This window comes from Fukomys damarensis, unplaced genomic scaffold (genome assembly GCF_012274545.1).
Source record: "Fukomys damarensis isolate Sample0158 unplaced genomic scaffold, DMR_v1.0_HiC HiC_scaffold_30, whole genome shotgun sequence".
Taxonomy (NCBI): Eukaryota; Metazoa; Chordata; class Mammalia; order Rodentia; family Bathyergidae; genus Fukomys; species Fukomys damarensis.
The window spans coordinates 35,488,688-35,496,364 of NW_022900942.1; the positions used below are offsets into that span (position 1 = coordinate 35,488,688).

A 7,677-nucleotide genomic window follows, 5' to 3' on the forward strand; every position below is an offset into this window, starting at 1 on the left:
CTGCCGTGCGTGGGGCTGGACGCGAGGCTCCCCGCAGGCTGAGACAGGTGGGCAGCTCTGTATGCGCGGAGAGGAGGGGCCCTTCTCCGGCGGGGACTGGGCCACAGCCAAGCCGCGGGAGCCGTCCCTGTGACTCCCCACGGCCGGCCCTGGGGTGTGTTAGACCTGAGCGTGATGGGGAACTCGGGCCGGGTCCGGGTTGGGAGTTGGGGGACACCGACGGGCACGTCGATGCTTCCGGACGGAGATGGAGTGATGTTGGCCTGACAAATGGGCGTGTGCGATGGGCAGGGTGAGCAGTTGTGCGTGTGTTCACGTTTATTTGACATACACATTTTTAAATTGAGATATAATTCACATTCCATAACACCCAACTTTTAAAAGTACAAGTAAAATGCAGTGCAGTTGCTTTTAGTATATTTACATGGTCTTGCAGCCTCATCCCTAATTCCAGAACATTTTTGTCACTCGCAAGCGGCCTGTACCCATTAGCAGTCACTCCTCTTTCCCTTCCCGCACACCCTGCAACTGTCAGGGTGCCTGAGCAGTTGGATTGAGCTGAGGAAGGTTAGGTGTTTGTTGACTGGTGGCAGTAGTGAGATGTGAGGGTGGTGGGGCGATAGAACGGATCAAGTACTGAGAAGGGTTAGAGAAGTGAGGGGTTGGTTGTCCTAAGTCCAGCAAAGGAGATGTAAGGGAAAGACTGTCGGTGGATGGAGTGGGATTCTTGAAAGAGGAAGCTTAGAGGATCCGGTAGGTAGAAGGTGCTGGGTTGGAAGACAGGAAGGGTGGAGGTGGTGGAGAGGAGTGTGAACTTGCTAGAGGAACCCAGGTGCTTCGGCTAATGATTTGGGGGCTTAAATGCATTGGAGGTGGAAGGGAAGAGAATCTGTAGAAATAGGTGAATGGTTCCTGCAGAGAATGGATTTTACGACTCTGTGGCTTTCTAGAATGATTATCCTGCTTTGGGGTTTTTAATCCTAGATAATCTTGGCAACTCATTGATGGATGACTAGGCAGGCATTGATATTCCTCATAATAGCTAATTTTTGGAAGCAGCCTATATATTTATCAGTAGATGAATGGATAAAATGTGAAATTTTATATAATGGAGTACTACTCTGCCATAAAGAAGGATAAATTTGATCAATTTGTAGGAAAGTGGATTCACTGTCACCATAATTAGTTAAGTAAATCAGGCACACAAGCTCAAATATCAAATAACTTCTCTTATATGAGAAACCCAAGGTATAAATAATTTAAACAATAAAATAAAAGACATTAGGAAACAAGGAAATAGATCTTTTGCAAATAGGAAGGGGATCTAGAGACAGAGGGATCAGGGGAGGAGGGGAAGGAGAATAAAAAGAATTAAGATGTAAAGTACATGTACCCACTCCCTAAGATGAATGTAAACACTATGTACTATAAACATATACTAAAAAAGAAGTATGAATATTCCCGTTCTGCAGGTGAAGGATCATTTTTTTAGAGGTTAGAGGACTTGCTTGAGCTTGTAAAGGTGGTAACAAGGCAAAATATGTTGAGATTAGAAAATAATTGAGTGGGCTTAGCCCTCCCAAGGTAGAGTCTTCACTCAAAGTTGGCAAGACTCCAGTAGATCAAGCTTCTTGTGCTCACCAAGGTCGCAAGTGTTGAGGGTAGAATCCAGGAGCTTTCATGCGCTAAGCAACTACTCAACCTTTGAACCGCACCCCCAGACTCTGAAAGGCCTGCTTCTGCTGAGGAAATCTTTCACTCTCAATTCCAGATGGCAGAGTTAAAGCCTCACAGGTTAACAGAGATGATCCCTTGGGTCTCCAGAACTTGGCCAAGACAACCCCACTGATCCTATGAACCTCTGCTCTCATAGTAAATCCTTTACAGCCGAGAAGCCCTTGTCTTCATCATAAAATCAATGTCTCAATAATTTTGAATCATCTCAAAGAAGCTTTTAAATAAAAAGGGCATATAAACAAGTGGTTAGAAAGCACATCAAAAATATTGAAATAATAAGTTCTAGCGAAGAATAAGATGTAATCTAATATTGTCTTCCCTTGGATCAGAGAGTCCCTACCGCCTGATCCAAGAAATGTGTCCCCAAAGTGGATTAGTTTCTAAATCTTGTACAGACTGAAAAAAAAAATTTTTGATGAAATTATCAGTTTCAAGTGGATTAAGCTAGATAATTGAGGTAGTAATTATTTTTTTGATCCTTGGTAGTATAATGTTAATAGAAAGGAAATTAGTTACTAAGTTTATGCTGTAATGACACATATATTAAAGGCCTATATTGTTATTGTAGGTCAAGATATTTTAAAATTTTTATGCCTTTTAAATTTAGAAAAGTTTAGATGGTTCTTCAGTCTCATACCTCTGACCACAGCTGGGGAAAGAGATCTGCTCTTCAAGACCTGTGAGATTGGATCAGGCCTACTTGAATAATCCAGGATAATTTAATCACTCTCACAAAGTTGTGGACATCTTGAAGCCATCAGTCTGCCTACCCATTATGTTTTGGAATATTTTGCTGAGGCTTAAGAAAGCGGGTGATTCCTTTTTCTGCACAAATGTATTGAGAGTGCTTTTACTTCAGATTGTACATAATGATTAGAGAGGACTGTTGCACTTTTCTTTTCAGTATTTGTGGGAAATACCCGTGGTACACTATAGGCTTTTGTAAAATGAGACCTTTTAAAGGGATTAAGTATAAAAGTGATATAGCACTTTGTAAAGTTTTTCTGTATTTCATTTGGACCTTTTTTTTTCATATTCATGTTTTAAAAATGTTTTATATGTATAGTATGTATGTGGTGCCAGATGACTTGGGGGCAATGACAGTTCCCATGTTGAGGGTGAAAGGATGGGGACTCTGTCCCACGAGGATAGAAGCGGAGGCACCCCTAATTGAGCAGGAAGAATATATTCTTAGAGTGAGAGAACATTTTTCAGGCAGAATTAATTGGTGTGAGATTTGGATATGAAGAGCTTTCTCAGTTCTTCTGTGACTCAGCTGAACATGGTTGAGTGCTAGGCCAGTCAGAGTGACAGGATGACCACTGCTCCTTTCTCCCTCCTGAAACAGAAATGAGTCTTAGAGATGGAAGGGATTCCCAGATACTTCAGTATCCTGCTTCCTGGTGCGCTTCCAGTTTCCTGCTTAGTTGTGGAAGTCTTGACTGTCCCTGGTGTGAAGGGCCTGGATGTAGTGTGTTTAGTGCATCCCTTGTCAGGAAGTGTTCTTGCCTTTAAGCTTATTTTCCCTAGAAAAAGTTTTAGTGGAGCATGATTTTTTTTTTGATGGCACTGGACATTGAACTCAGTGCCTTCACATTGAGCTATAGCTATTCTTTCCCTTCATTTTTTTTTTTTTTTTACTTTTGATGCAGCGCCTCACTAAGTTGCTAGGTTGCTCAGGTTGAGGTCAGGCTTGTGACGTTCCTTCCTCAGTTTGTCAGAGTGCCAGGATTAGCTGAATTTAATGCTTTGAATTCTGTGCTTGAAAGTAGTTTGTACATTGTCCTCACATTACTGATTTCTTTTGGGGGGTGGTTTGAGACAGGGTCTTACTGTGTAGTTCAGGCTGGTCTTGAATTTACTGTGTAATCCAGGCTGGCCTTGAATTTATGGTGATCCTTCTGCCTCAGCCTCCCAAGTGCTGGGACTATAGGCGTGTGCTACCATGACGGACGTATTACTTATTTCTAGCAAAATAACCTAAACTAGTAGGGTTGGGAACAACTTTACATTTAGATTTTATTTACTAAAAGATTTTTTTCCCATTCTGTTAGGAATGCTTGGTTAGTACTTTTTGATGGCTTGCTTTATTTATTTTTTTGAGATGGTCTCACTGTGTAGGTCACACTGGCCTTGAACTTACTATGTAGCCTAAGCTGACCTAGAACCTCGAGGTGGTCCTTCTGCCTTAGGCTCCTGAGTGCTAGGATTATAAGTGTGTGCCACCACGCCAGCTCTTGATGTCTAATTTTTGTCACATTCTTTAAAAGTTGTGGACCCCAGACATGATTGTAACATTTAATATTTAACATTTAATAGGGACACTGAAGGAATTATCTTTTAAAAACTCTTCTATATGTAATATGACTGTTCATATATTTCTTTTGGGGTAGTTTTGTCATGAATTTTAATATTTCCTTTAAAATATCTCATACAGCCCTCTATCTTTTTCTTAGAATATGCTCAAAGCCTCTGTATCAGTTAGCATTAGGTCTGACTGTAACAGATTTGAACAATAGTAGCTTCAACATTTTATTAGTTTGTTACTCATTGTGAAAGAAGCCCAGAAGCAGACAGCTGAAGGTTGGTATGGTAGCTAGTCTTATCAGGGACTCGACTCTTCACAGTTTCCTACTCTGTAATCCCTAAGTTATAGGCATTTATTTCTGAACCTAGAATCATTGTTAGAATTCTAGCTAAAATTCCCATATTCTAAGCAGTAGGAGGGAGAAAGGAACAAAGAAGTAACCATCTATTCTCAAGAGTCTTAGATATGTTTTTTAGCTGGACAGGAATGTGTCTGGCCAGAAATCCAAGTTCTGTTACTGAACATGCTGAGTCTGAGGCACTATTGGCACACTGAAGGGGAGGACTGGATGCTGGGTTGGCAATTCATTTTTTCTGCTATACTTCATATTTAGTTATCTGTCTGTAGACTCCAGACTAACCTACGCTTCCTAAATTTTAGGTTCTAATCTCAATTCTGTCATTTGTTTGCTTTGGCATGTCATATAGCCATTTTATTCATCAGTTTATTCATCTTTCAAATGTGACTAATCTTTACTTTATATGTTTGTTAAAAAATTAAATTAAAAATACCTTTTATCTACTAAGCAATACATACATTATAAATAGTATTTTGCTTCTTTTACTTCAGTTTTCTGGAGTTGGATATCTGAATGGGTGGGTATCAAAGGAGGGATTGGAAGTGAATGGGGAAGGATATATATCCAGTTCATTACTGGGCTTGCTGAGTTTGAGGCACAGTTGATGCAGTCAGATAATTGCATCAGCCCTCACAAGATAGTACTGGATTGGACAGTTGTTTTGGGTTCATCCATATGTGTGGATAGAGTCATGACCTGGAAATCTTAGGATATATGTGATTCTATAGCTGCAGTGTGCAGAGTAAGAAGACATGCCATTAAATAAGTCTGTGCTTAATAAGGCATCAGCTTATGTTCAGGCCTTTTAGGCCTCCACTTTTATTTCTTCCCTGCACCAGCCATATTGAACTTCCCTCTTATATTCAGGCCTTAACTTTTGTGGTATGAGCTTTTCCTGAGGCTTTGCTGTGGCTTCAATGTCCCCAAAGATCCCTGTGTTAAAGGTTTGGTCTCCTGGGTGGTGCTGTTGCGAGGTGGTGGAATCTTGGAGAGGAGGGGCCTGTGGGAGGTCCTTAGGTAGCAGGGGGCCTCCCCTGTAGGGCATGATGGGACCCTGACTCCTTCCTGTCTGTGCTCTCTGGCGTTTGATATGAACAGTCTTGCCCTGCTACATGCTCTTGCTTTTATGTGCTACCTCTCCAGAGGCTCAAAGAAATGGAACCAATTTGTTGTGATTTGAAACCACTAAAACTGTGAGCCAAAATAAATTTTTTTCCTTTATAAGTTAATTATCTAAGATATTTCTTTATAGTGATGCAAAGCTGATGAACAGTCTTGTATCATTATTATTGTTATTATTATTATTTTGTTTTTTTTGAGTCAGGATCTTCCTTTATACTAAACTTTGTTTAGTGCTAGCCACATAGTGGGTACTGAGAAATATTCATTGAATATTGACAGACTCTTGTGTTTACATAACCATAATGTCTGAGTACTACTTGTTTGGATTTGTAAACCCTGTAGTGTTTTTGGTATTTGCACATTGAGTTGTTTATATGAATCAGTGATTGTGAAATAGTCCAGCATATTCTCTCCAATTTATTTGAAAGTTTTCTACTTAAAGAAATTCTTATGTACAGATAGTCTTTATTTAAAGACCTACCTGTTTATTGAATGGACTTGTGGGGAATGGTACATGTACATAGCACATCTTAATTCCTTTTTCCTCCTTTTTCACTTTTCTCTCTCTTCTTTCCATTCATTCCCCCCCGCCCTTTTGGTACAGGGGATCGAACTCTGGACCTTGTGCTTGCGATGCAGATGGCAGAACCACTGAGCTAAATCCCTGGCCCCTCCGTTCATTTCTTAATCCCCTTCACCTTTTTCGGGGTCCATGTTTGCAGTCCATAATGTTTACATTCCTTGTGGGGAGTTGTACATAATACATCTTAGCTCCTTTTTTCACCCCCTTTCCTTCTCTCACCTCTCCTTCCATCTCTTGATCCCCTTCCCCTTTGAGAAAGATCTATCTCCCTACTTCCTGTTTCCTATCTTTTATTTTGCTGTTTATTTATACTTCAGATTTCTTAATTCTAGGAGTCCTTTGGTGCAGCTTTTTACGTTTTCTATGTAGAGTATAATGTCATCAGCAAATAATGATAATTTAATTTTCTTTCTTTCCTGTCTATATTCCTTTAATTTTTTTCTCTTGTCTAATTGCCTTGGCTAATATTTTCAGAACTATATTGAACAGGAATGGTGATACTAGGGATCCTGAATTTCTCATATGAGAGAAACCATGTGATATTTAAGCTGTGTATCTGGTTTATTTCACTTAACATTGTGGTCTCTAGGCACATCCGTTTATTTACAGGTGACTCAGATTTATCATTCTTTATGGCAGAGTGGTACTCCATTATGGGAAATATCACATTTTCTTTATCCATTCATCTGTTGATGGACATGTGTGTATAGGTCACTTCCAAGATTAGCTGTTACAAATTTTGCTGCTATAAACATAGGTTTGCATGTATCACTGTAACATGATATTTTAACTTTTTTAAGAATTAAAAAAATTTTTTTTTCTTTTTATTGAGTTTATTGGTATAATCTAGGTATACAATACAGTTACATTCATCATTGGGATTCTGTACCTTTACATAATAGGTCTTGATTCTTATTTTTTCCCCTTGTCCCTGTCCTCCCTTCACCCCCTCCTCCCCTCCCCATTTACAAACACTTTATTTCCATTTTTCAGTTTCTAATATTTTTTTTCCTCTCCCTTATTACCTTTCCCTCACCCTTCCCACTTTCCCTACACCTTTAGCCCTTTACTTCCTATTTCATATTATTAATTATCTCATTAGGATCCTGTGTACTATTATAGTTTTTCACACCAAAGAAACTATTCGGTATTTCAGTTAAAGACATCTCTGTATGAACATGAAAAATAGGGAATCCTAAAATAAAACTAAAAAGAAAAGTAAAAGAGAAAAGGCAATGATGAAACATTAAAATAATCCTTAATTCTGGAGATGAAAATGGTCCCTGAACATATTTAAATTGCTTCTTGCTCTTATAGTCTTATCTTATTCTTTTTTTCATTATTTAGGGAATACTTTATTAGTTTCTGTAATCAAACCCACGTAGATATAACCTTACATATTTAGTACGATGTGTTACCCCTGTATACGTGGGAAAAAAAAAATGAAAAAATTAACATTTCTAGACCAATATGGCTGTCCATTTCTGTACAATGCCAACTCAACACAGTAAATTGGGATGACTTTTTGCAAAATTGGCAGCACCGTTAAAGTTTCCCAAAATTCAATTT

At 39.1% G+C, this 7,677-nt stretch overlaps 1 protein-coding gene across 4 annotated transcripts in view; it reads left to right on the plus strand.

Moving 5' to 3' along the window:
- Dym (dymeclin) overlaps positions 1 to 7,677 on the plus strand; it is a 369,043-nt gene continuing 361,366 nt past the window's right edge. For 3 of the 4 annotated variants that reach the window (XR_004514766.1, XM_033757360.1, XM_010621679.2), the window contains exon 1: positions 1 to 47. The gene's annotated coding sequence lies outside the window, so the exon portion shown is untranslated. The other variant, XM_010621680.2, reaches the window with a different exon arrangement.